We start from the raw sequence: 11,196 nt of genomic DNA on the forward strand, positions 1-11,196 counted from the left end.
ACCCAAACAGAAAGCCACAATTTAAGCCTAGGTCAGGATTTAAGTCACACAGAATTGTGTGCACTCAGAGTTGGGTTTCTGTTTGACGAGAGGCTCGCAGGCTGTGAGATAACAATGAACAGGCTATGAGATGATTGCATGCGCGGACATCTCATGCACTGCCAGTTACCTTATTTACTTCATGCAAGTAAATAACAATACTATAAAAATAGCTTACAAATGTGCAGAGAGTTGTTTCCGATCACTTCATTTCACTTTCACTTGGTCTCACTTCTATTCTACTCCTTGCTATATTCAACTAACGATTTTGTTCTCTACGACACCCATTCTGACTTCAAATACCGCCAACCAGTGATATCAACCTGTCAGCACTCATTCTGGTACAGTACATACCAACACTTCTAAATTATGGTATTTTGTGGTACGGAAATAATAAAATAAATCAAAACAATTTACTGTGTGCAACAATTTATTCCCCTTACATGAGAAGAACTTTTTTATGATGCCTTTAATGTAATTATGAAGAACAGATATAATTATTTCTTAATTAAATAATTTTTAACTGCTCCTGTATATGGAAAAAACCTAAACATTTGAAGTATGTAACACATGGTCTATAAAATGTCAAATCAGAAATTTGTTAATAATGTATATTGTTTGGTAGGAAAAGTTTCACTGTAGTTGCGTGTTTGATTTCATATATTAAATTAAATTTTTATATTACTAAGCAAATAAAATTATGATATTTTTGCGTAACATAATGGAATTATTGTAGTACATGGTACAACGGGTAAAAAAAAGTAAAAAAATTGTACAAAATTGTAAAAATTGTAGAAAATTACTAAATTGTAAAACTATAAAAATTTGTAAAAATTGTAATTGTAATATTGTAAAATGTTGACATGTTCCACATCTTAAAGCTTCATTGCTCATGTAAGATCTATGGAATAAAATAAATGAATGAATAAAATATAGCAAGCGTTCCATAATTACGGTATGATTGGCAACACTGCCGCCAACAGTCAGCCCCTCTTAATTTGCAGCGTATAATATGATATACGATACGATACGCGACCGGCAGAGGCACTTTTTAACTTCTTATAAAATTGAGATTTTGTTCTTTTCCTTGCGACAGTTGATAGTGACAAGTTGTTTAGTCAATAGTGCCAGATGTAATTGTGTCATAACGGGAAAGTGGGGGAGAAGAAATACAGGAAACAATGGGGAAGTCTTCCAATATTTAAAGGTAACAATACAATTAATTTATTTAAATTGCCTCCGTGAGAAACGTATAACTAAGTTCTTTTTATTTCCATTTCTTTTAATATTAGATATGTAAACTTAGGCCTACTTGTTATACCGAAGGAAGCTAAAGAGTCGAACCCAAACAAAGCAGCTAGATGTTAATTATCTGCAAGCACACAAAACGGATCTAGAAAAGTACGCTAAAACAAAACAACATCTGCAAAATGTAACTTTTCTGAATCCAATGAAACAGAAAAAGCTCGAAACAGTTCGTATGTACTTAGTTTTTTTTTTTTTTTTGCGTTACCTATTGAAAATGTGACAACAGTGCCACTACTTCACAATCGGAAATTCCTGAAATGGCAGTTAAATAAACAGAAGAAAGATTTTAAATAATTTTATTGAAGAATGAGCAGTTCTAAAAGAGGTATGCATAATAAACTTCCTTTGGATTTTAGTTTATAAATATGTATTCTGCTATACCGTAGTATATTTAATAAATGTAATTCAATAATGTTCAATTTATTACGCATGTAGGATTATACTGTGTGTGTGGGGGGGGGGGGGCTATATGTGCCACATATCTAGAATATTTTAACACAAATACATGAGGCGTAGGCCTATATTATGTCTTCAGAGGCGGTCATATGAAAGTTTAAGAATTGGCGACTTTGGGCTAAGGCAACGCCTCAATACGGCGACTTGACTTAACAACAATGTGGCCACCCTGGGTTGTATAAAAGAGTGCTCCTGTATTTTCACGAAAGTACCATTGCTGTCTGCTTAGAACAAATTTAGGTAAATTTATATTAGTTTATCTTAATTTTCTGTATTCCTTATCCGTATATTTCATTTTTATACTTAATATAGCTTAATTTTTAGTTTGTTTGTTCTAACCTGAAGTAATTCGTGCCATCTGATTGCTCAGCGCTGAGATTCGGAATAAGCTACAGTAAAGCAGCTACTTTCACTGGTATATTCTAAATTTCTTAACTTTCCTTACACATTGTTGCATCCGAGAATACATTTCCTATTATTTCCAGTTTGTAATTTTGGTTTTAATTATACAGCGCTTTCAACTTGAGACGCAACACTGATCACCGCAGGCGAGCGATATATAGCGAAAAACCAAGCGGTGTTGCCGTGTTGTGCGGCGGCAGGCGGGCGGGCGGATAGGCCCGTATTTCAAGCGGGAAAACCCAGCGGTGTTGTGCGACCAAGCATACAATTAGTGTTAGTTTGTCTTCTGAAGTTTTGATCAGTTTTAGTTTTCATGTAACGTGTTGGTGTTTAGGTTTAAATTTATCATGGTGTTTACCACCATGTGACGTTTATCTTTGGAGTATGTTAAAACATAAAATGTATGTGAACAATCCTCATACATTAGAGGAACTTCAAGAAAATATTCGGGCCGTGATCTCCAGCATTTGTAGGAAGAATTGGATCGCGTATTTCAACATCTTCGGCAGTGTGAGCGTTGTATTGAAGCTCTGGAAGTCATTTTGAACATCTTATGTCTTAAGGTAAGGAAATAAACACCATTAAATTAATTTTACGGGAGATTAACACTAAATACGAGTAGAAAGAATGCATGCCGGGCCACTTAGCAATTCAATAACCGCACAACTCCGCTGGGTATTACAGCTTGAGAGTACTGCCGGTGCCTGGGTTGCGTCTTAAGTCGAAGGCATTTGTTTCCAAGTTGTTAAGAAGAATATTGTATAGAATACAGAATGTTCCTCTGTGTAACACTTGGGCAAGTTTTAATTGAATGCGTCTTTGATTATTGTGTTTCCTGCTTCAACACCCATTACACCACAAAGGCTAGCAATCTACTGAAGAACAATTTGTCTGATTCCTGATCTTGAGTTACACACAAATGCACACGCACGCGTCTACAAACTCGTATTTCGTTGTGTATTGTGCTAAAATTTGTAAGGTTGATTTAGAATGTGAAAATTCTTGCCTGGTAATGAAGAGCAAAATACGATAGAAGCCTACTCCTGTTTTATTTTCAGCTTCAGTCCGCAGCTGTGGAGTAACAGCATGTCTGACCGCGAAACGAGCAGGGCGGTTCAAATCCTGGTTGGAACAAGTTACCTGTTGAGTTTTTCTCCTGGGTTTTCTCTCAACCCATTTAGAGTAAATGCTGAGTAACTTCTGGTGCTGGTCCCTGGACTCGTTTCACTGGCATTATCACCTTCATTTCACTCAGCCATTAGATAAAAATCGCAGTTGATAAACTAACTCCTAGGCGCTACAACCCATGGAGGGTCTTGGCCTGTCTCACAATATCCTGCAAGGCTGTTCTGATCATCGCCTTCTGTCTCCAACCTCTCACATCCAGTTTCCTCAAATCTTCTTCCACTTCCTTTAATCATCTTTTCCTGGGTCGTACCCGAAGTTGTCTGCCCTCGACTTTGCCATTGAAGATCTTGCACATTCTCTCTTGAATCATTCCCACCACGTGGCCCGCCCTGCGCAGATATCCAGTCTTGATCATAGTTACAGGATCCGTATCTTCATGTAATTGTTTCAGTTCTTCATTCCTGCGGATTAACAAGACGTCATTGTCGAACACCAGCTTATAGATCTTATGGAGGATTTTTCTTTCCCAGATGTACAGAAGTCGTTCTTTATCCATTTGCAGTTGATAAAGCGTCGTAAAATACAATCTTCAGCTTTATTAAGTTAGCCATCAGTGTAAATATGTACTACAGGATAGAGGTATAGGGGTGTTTATTGAGAAGGACATAGAGTATTCTTAAACACTTCAGCCCAAATAGGCTTGTGCACCCGTGATGGAATGAGTTGCGTGTCGATTGTGCCGCCTGGCTAAAACCGGCTCCACCATCTGCCACATCACGCATTCCTCTCCAGCCATCAAATCTGTATATCATACCTTTAGTGGTGATCTTCCATGCCTCACAGATCTATATGAGTCATCATGTCGCCATCAGACAAACAAGATCCTCCAGGGTTCTGATCCGACATACAGGGTGTTTCCGGGCTAGTGTTACAAACGTACAGGGATGATGGGGAAGAGCACGTGTATCAATTTGAGATAAGGAACCCTGGTCCGGAAATGACTGAGTCGAAAGTTACAAGCAAATATAGTTGTGTGAAAATGAAATAATTTTATTCCTCTGTACACCTTATTTGTGTGTATGTATCTGTACATCTTGCACATACTGTATTCATCTGACGTTGTTTACGTTGTCTACTTACAGTAAGTTATTCCATTCAGTGCGCTGTCTGAGGGATGAGGACAGGAAACTACACTAAAACAATGCAGATAGCGTAATGTGTAACGGACATGGTCGGTCCTGATATGCACGTCTGTATTCAGCAGTGTATGTGTACAATCGATCAGTCCTAGTCAAATGGAGGAGTACACGAGAGCGGAATATGCAGACCTGATTTTCGAATATGGATGAGCCAATGGGAATAGTAGACAAGCTCACAGATTGTATCGGGGCAAGTACCCACGTAGGAGACATCCGGCCCATACCATCTTTCCACGACTGTTCCAAAGATTAAGGGAAGGAGGGCACATGGTGCGAAATTACAATTCCATTTCCACACAACTATTTTTGCTTATACCTTTCGACTCAGTCATTTCCGGACCAGGGTTCCTTATCTCAAATTGATACATGTGCCCTTCCCCATCATACCTGAAAGTTTGTAACATCAGCCCGGAAACACCCTGTAGATCTATGAGTCGTGTAGAATCTGTTACCACTCCCATGTACCATTCTTTGGACAATCAGTGAGGAACACTCGCCATAATGAAGGATCGATTCGGCATCATGCAAACACATGCTGTGCCCCATTTTTCGAGAAGAAGATGGTAATGTAAGTGGAAATGTGGAGAGTATTCATGGATTGGCAAGGCTCGATTTGAATCGACGAGGGCTGGACCTGGGATGGGTCCATATGTTTAGGCACTCTTTGTCCCGTTTTTTAGTTGTTTATTTAACGACGCTGTATCAACTACTAGATTATTTAGCGTCGATGGGATTGATGATTACAACATGAGCCTGAGGATTCGCCATAGAGTACTACCTGACATTCGCCTTACTGTTGGGGAAACTTAAAAAAAACCCAATCAGGAAATCAACCCGAACGGGAATCAAACCATGCCCGAGCACAACTCTGGACCAGCAGGCAAACGCCTTAACCGACTGAGCTATGCTGGTGATTGCTTTATCCAATTGTGCACCATACATATGCGATGATTGTCCAAGTTCGATAGGTGGTCTGAGTGGCATTCGTGAATCTGACCCTGACAAGTGAGCCATCCTGCTACAGCCTCTAATAGAACGAGGTCACATTTAGCTGTCGAATAGCCTGGTAAGCCCCAAGGGCCCACAGCCCCAAATCCTTTCTAATCAACTGATGCTGACAGATGTGCTATCCTGCCCCAAGTACTGATAGAGCCAGATCCCATCCACACATGAGTAGCTGATAAGCCCCAGGGATCCGGAGCCCCAAGCCCTTTCTGATCAGCTGATGCTGACAGATGGACCTCCTGCCTCAGCCCTTGATAGAGCTAGGTCTCCCCTCACACGAGTAATCTGATAAGGCCAGGAGCCCAATTGACAAGATAAAAAGTGAAGGACTGTGAGAAAACCCTCATAACTTGGCTTTTACCTACCACAAATACAAATCCACCGTCACCAGAATTTGAACTTGGGTCTATGGTCGTTGTAAGCCAGTGATCTTGCAGCTACTGTATGTTTACATTACCTTTGTGATGTTCATTGATCGTAGTTAAGCAGGCAGATCTGAGTTGGTTACCACTGTTTCATTGGTAAGCTCTTCTTGATCATGTAGTGTTCTGTTTGATTTTGTCCACTTTCATACAGTGAAACCTGCCTTTGCGGTCACTTCATTTAAACGGCCACCTGGCCAAAAGGCCAATTTTCTCTGGAACCAATTGGATTTTCCATAAGATCAATACAAATTCTCTCTCTATTTAGTGGCCACCTCATGCGCCGGCCAGCGGCCGGGGTCTATTTGGATTGGAACCTGACTATAACAGTCTCTGTCCAACAAAAAATCTTTGCACGGATACTATCTGACCTATTTTTTCGATGGTTAGAGGACAGGGGACAATAGCTAAGTGTACAACAGTACACCCTCCATATCTTGGGGTTAGTTGGTTATTGTTTATGACTCTTTTGTCACTTTCCACTCCGACCCTGCACAGCTATAAATTCTTACTCGTTTTTAAAGGATTGAAACACGGACTTTTTCTATCGAAAATGTCACAGTATGTTTTAGGTCAGTAGTTAACCATTGGAATTTTATTTTTTCCCTCCTCTTTCTATCTTTCTTTATTTGGACCAGCTTTTACGAATGTTTCTTCTTTTCATACAGGTTTTTTTTTCAGAGCCCTCCCTAACAAAACTTTAAGTTTTAAGAAAAAAAGAGTGTAAAGGGGGGAAGTTGGCAAAAGACAGAATAACCCTGCTGTTTTTTTTTTTTTGTAATGCTGCAGGAGAAAAAGAACCACTCTTAATGATAGGGAAATCATTGAAACCGAGATGTTTAAAAAATGTTGACATGGGCTTACTGGGGGTGAAGTGGACTGCCAACAATAAAGCTTGGATGGCATCATCATTGTTTGAGAATTGGCTATGCGATTTCAATTCGAAGATTAAACGACAAAATCGCAATGTGATCCGTGAAATTGGTGTTTCTTCCTCCAAATACGACATCACACCTCCAGCCCCTTGAACAAGGTATTATTCAGTCATTTAAACTGAGGTACCTCAAGCGAGTTTTGAAAATGCTAGTTGCCAAGAATGGAAGAGGCTGACATTAATATGCACGATTGTTGTACGCGCACAATACTAAAAAGTCAACGAAATTCAGTATTTTCATGCTGATTCATAAAAACCGTAACCTTAATCAAGCGACCACCTGATAAAACGGCCATTTTACAAGGTAACTTCAGATGGCCGCTTTAGACAGGTTTCACTGTAGTTGTATCGAGTTTATAGTTCGAGATTTTGTAGTACTATCATTATTGTGAAATGGTGTTCCAAATAAGTACTTTAGTACGATTCTTGGCATCTCCCAGTGCGGTCCCTACCTGGAGATCCGATTGAGGGACTATTTTACCTCCGGAGAATTTTACACTGAGGGACTCCATGAATCATAAGCAGTGAAAAATATAGTGGGACTGTTTTGGTGTTAATGCAGCTTATGTGGGTACCTCTTTGTTACTTGTTAGCTTAAACAACAAGTTTAAGCCCCCTCACCACGATAAGGTGAGTACCCACGAGGCATCTATAATGAACACCGATCAAAATACCCCTCATTTCTCGTGAAAAACAACAACTGAATAGACTACAGTGGATTATAGTGGACTTTATGTTGTCAGCAAACAGCTGGATACATTAAGAAGATTGATTATTGTGAATTGAGGCACTTGGAAGACAAGGGGTACAAATGACATTTTTTAACTTGATAGGTGCTGATCTCCAATGGAGAGTGAAAAAATCACTTAGAAAAACAGCTGCTCTGCTTGGAGGACAAGAGATATATCTGCATTTCTATTGTTTGGCTTCCAATTAAGTTTATTATTGTGGTCTGTTTTATATTAGGTTGGATTATTTCTCTGAAGTTTTATGTGAATTTAATGTTATTTAGAGTTTTTTTAGTTGTATAAATATTGTTCGCATGTCAAGAAATTGCTTCATGCCTCTTGAAATACATCAATAGTTGCCCCATACAATCAAGCATATCACACCTTTCAGTGACAGCTCTGGAGGGAAGAATAAAAGCTGCATCATTGTAATGTTCTGGCTGTATATTGTGAGAAACACTCAAATAGTGACAGTCGATTATAAGTTCTTCGTGTCAGGACACTCCTTTATTTCGGAGTAATTGAAAAGACAAAAAATAAAAGTGGTCAGATTTTTGTGCCAGAATATTGATCAACAGTTGCTGCCAAATGTAGCAGAAAATGTTTGGTAATTCTAATGAATGATAAAGACTTTGTCACTTCGGAAGGACTGAAACCATTTTTTAAAGATGCTGTCAAATATGTGCAGAAAATCCAATGACTTCATTTCCAGAAGGACAAACCATTTTACACTGTTCTACAAAGAAACACTCTGAGAAGAAATAGAAATGTTTGCATTACTTGACATGAAGCCACCATGAGCCTAGAGGAACCCTGTACTGCTCCCTCCTCTCGTCCCAAACAATGAGAAACAAAGGCTGAAGTATTTTGAGTAGCTACAAGAATTTGCAGGAGCTTCTCCCATTTGTCCCTTCTATTCATCATAGATTCTACATTGAATTTTCACACTTTGCTGGTCCTGGAGACAAACATCTTAATGGAGGAGCTCATGAAGATGAAGATCTTTATGACAATGAATCTGCACTCAGACAGAATACTTATTTGTTAATTTTCTTTTCTTTTTCTGTGTATGCCATGGTTATTAATTTGTGTTGTTTTCTAGAGTGAACATGCTTACAAGAACATTCCATTTTTTATTTTTCTTTTTATAATGCATTTTTTTTTTGTTAATCTATAATTGGCGTAAAGAATAAAGATTTTGGTATGTACTTATCTGTTTTGGATGAACTACCTCAACATTATTCTTGGATGCAAAGGGGTACAATTGACTCTTCTTGCAAAAAAAGTTACAACTGACCACTGTCTACATCAAATACGAGTAGTTTCATTTATTCTGGATATCTGGACACAAGTCTAAGTAACAAAACTACAGCATAAACTTAGATGGCTTATCAAATACTACATGGAATTTCATGTAATCATTTAACATTGAACTTAATTTTCCCCGAACTACTGTTTTGTTACTTGTATTCCTTGTCTTCTAAGTGCCTCAATTGTTTTTGGAATCTTTGTTTTTTTTACATTTTCTTTTTGTGAAAGTGCTTTGTGTTTATAAATTTTAGTATCTTTGATCAAGCGTTAGCCCCTTCACCAATCATAGCTTCTAGTATCTCAACCCAAAAGTGTGGATGTTTCTAATACTCAGCTTTCTTTCTTCAGCCACCAAGGATACAGATTCCAGTAATAGTATCAAGAGGTTATATTTGATCAACCGACTTATCTGTGAAACACTTCTTACAAAAGGCTGTCACATAATTTAGCTCGTTTATGAACTCCTTATGCTTTTATTGTACCGTAACTTTTATATTTTAAACATCAGAATAAATAAATGACATTACAGACTACAGTACATGTTCACAAACATACAACTATGTAAGAGACTAATTTCTAGTCTAATTTTCATAACAATTCGACTTATAAGATATCAGAATGGTATCAATCAATTGAGATAGTTTATATATCATTCTTCCTTTTGTTCTGATTCAGTTCGACTCTCTAAAAATTTCTTATTTATGCGATTCAAAATAGCTATACCATGTATATTGCCAGCCACGTTCATGGCCGTCTGAAAACGATCCAGTAACCAATCCATAGTGAAGACAATGCAGATGCTGTACAAGTGAAGCTCAGCGCTTTGCAACAGTGACGTTCCAATCAATAAACAGCCGTGAGAAATTCCTGGAACACCGATGCTCCCAGCCATGGAAATGATGAATATGTAGATATAATAATGTGGCTCCATGGGGTAACCGCAGTCCTGAGCGATGAGTATGAACATGACTGCAAACAGAAAACAGGATCCATCCTTGCTCAATAAGAAGGCAATTGGCAGAGCGTAGTCAACCAGTTGTGGATCACAGTCGATCTTCTCCTTCAAGATAGTGACAGAAGATGCGAAAGCTGCTTCAGAAGAGGAAGTGCGAATAGAGATCCATATAGCCTCCCATATTTGCGTAAGGAATCTGTACGGATTTTTCTTCATTACGATTACGTAAATGAGAGGATTGAAAATTAAAACATGGATCGTAAAACCGAGGAGAAAGGTGACTATATAAAGTGCAATCTGCGATAGGAGTATGAGTGCTCCAGTATCCAAAATTTCATACGCTACCAAGGATATCATAAATAATGGCGTTGCATAGAGAACCCAACGCATTATGGACAAAGTGACAACTGCAATACAGGTCATCAAATCCAAAAATGGTTTCGGATTTATTTTAATCATCCGAACAGAAATTCCAATAAAGAAACATATCATTGTGATTCCCAATAAGTTAAGAGGCGTGTAAAGACCAACAAAAAATTCCTCGCGACTGTCGTTGGTTTTTATTATGAATGTTCTTGCTCTCTTCATTGATGTTATTATCCAGTTTTCTGGAAACAAATTCCTGATCATGTCTAACAGTTCATCCACTTCTGTCGTGTGATTTCGTTTGATTTCGGGGTGGTATTTTGCTTCAAGTGTATCCAGATATTTATAGCCCTTCCCCGGTCGTATTGCCAGAGCGAGGGCGATTCCTAGTAGGGTGGTTTCGATGTCAGTTAAGATTATTATCGTTAAGAGATGACATCGTATTCTAGCCGAAAGTTCCTTCCCGACACTTGAAATAGCAATAATAACATTTGCACAGTACAAAGGTATTGCAATGCCTTTCACTATCTGTAGAAATAACTCAGCTAGGAACCCTACATACATTCTCTCTCTTGATGTAAGGTCGACATATCTTAATCCTTCTCCTAATACCAAACCTATCACAGATCCGATCATAATAAAAAATCCAATTTTGTTTGTAGTATAAAATAACAATACAGAACTGCAAAATGTTTTCAGACTCATACTTGTTTTTTACAGATTCGATATAAAGTCTTAAATGGCTTTATGACTGTCAGTTCGTTAAATTCTTGTAATCTGAATTTATAACCAGTAACTAACACTCGTATACATTGCACAATTCTGCTAGCTTCTAGTTACACACTAGTGAAGTCATCTTGAAACAATTTACAACCGTCATTTTTTTTATATTGTTTCTGTTGTCATGTGTCTCTTTTTAAAAGGGTGTGTTCAGAAATTATAT

Source organism: Periplaneta americana, chromosome 12, assembly GCF_040183065.1.
Source record: "Periplaneta americana isolate PAMFEO1 chromosome 12, P.americana_PAMFEO1_priV1, whole genome shotgun sequence".
NCBI lineage: Eukaryota > Metazoa > Arthropoda > Insecta > Blattodea > Blattidae > Periplaneta > Periplaneta americana.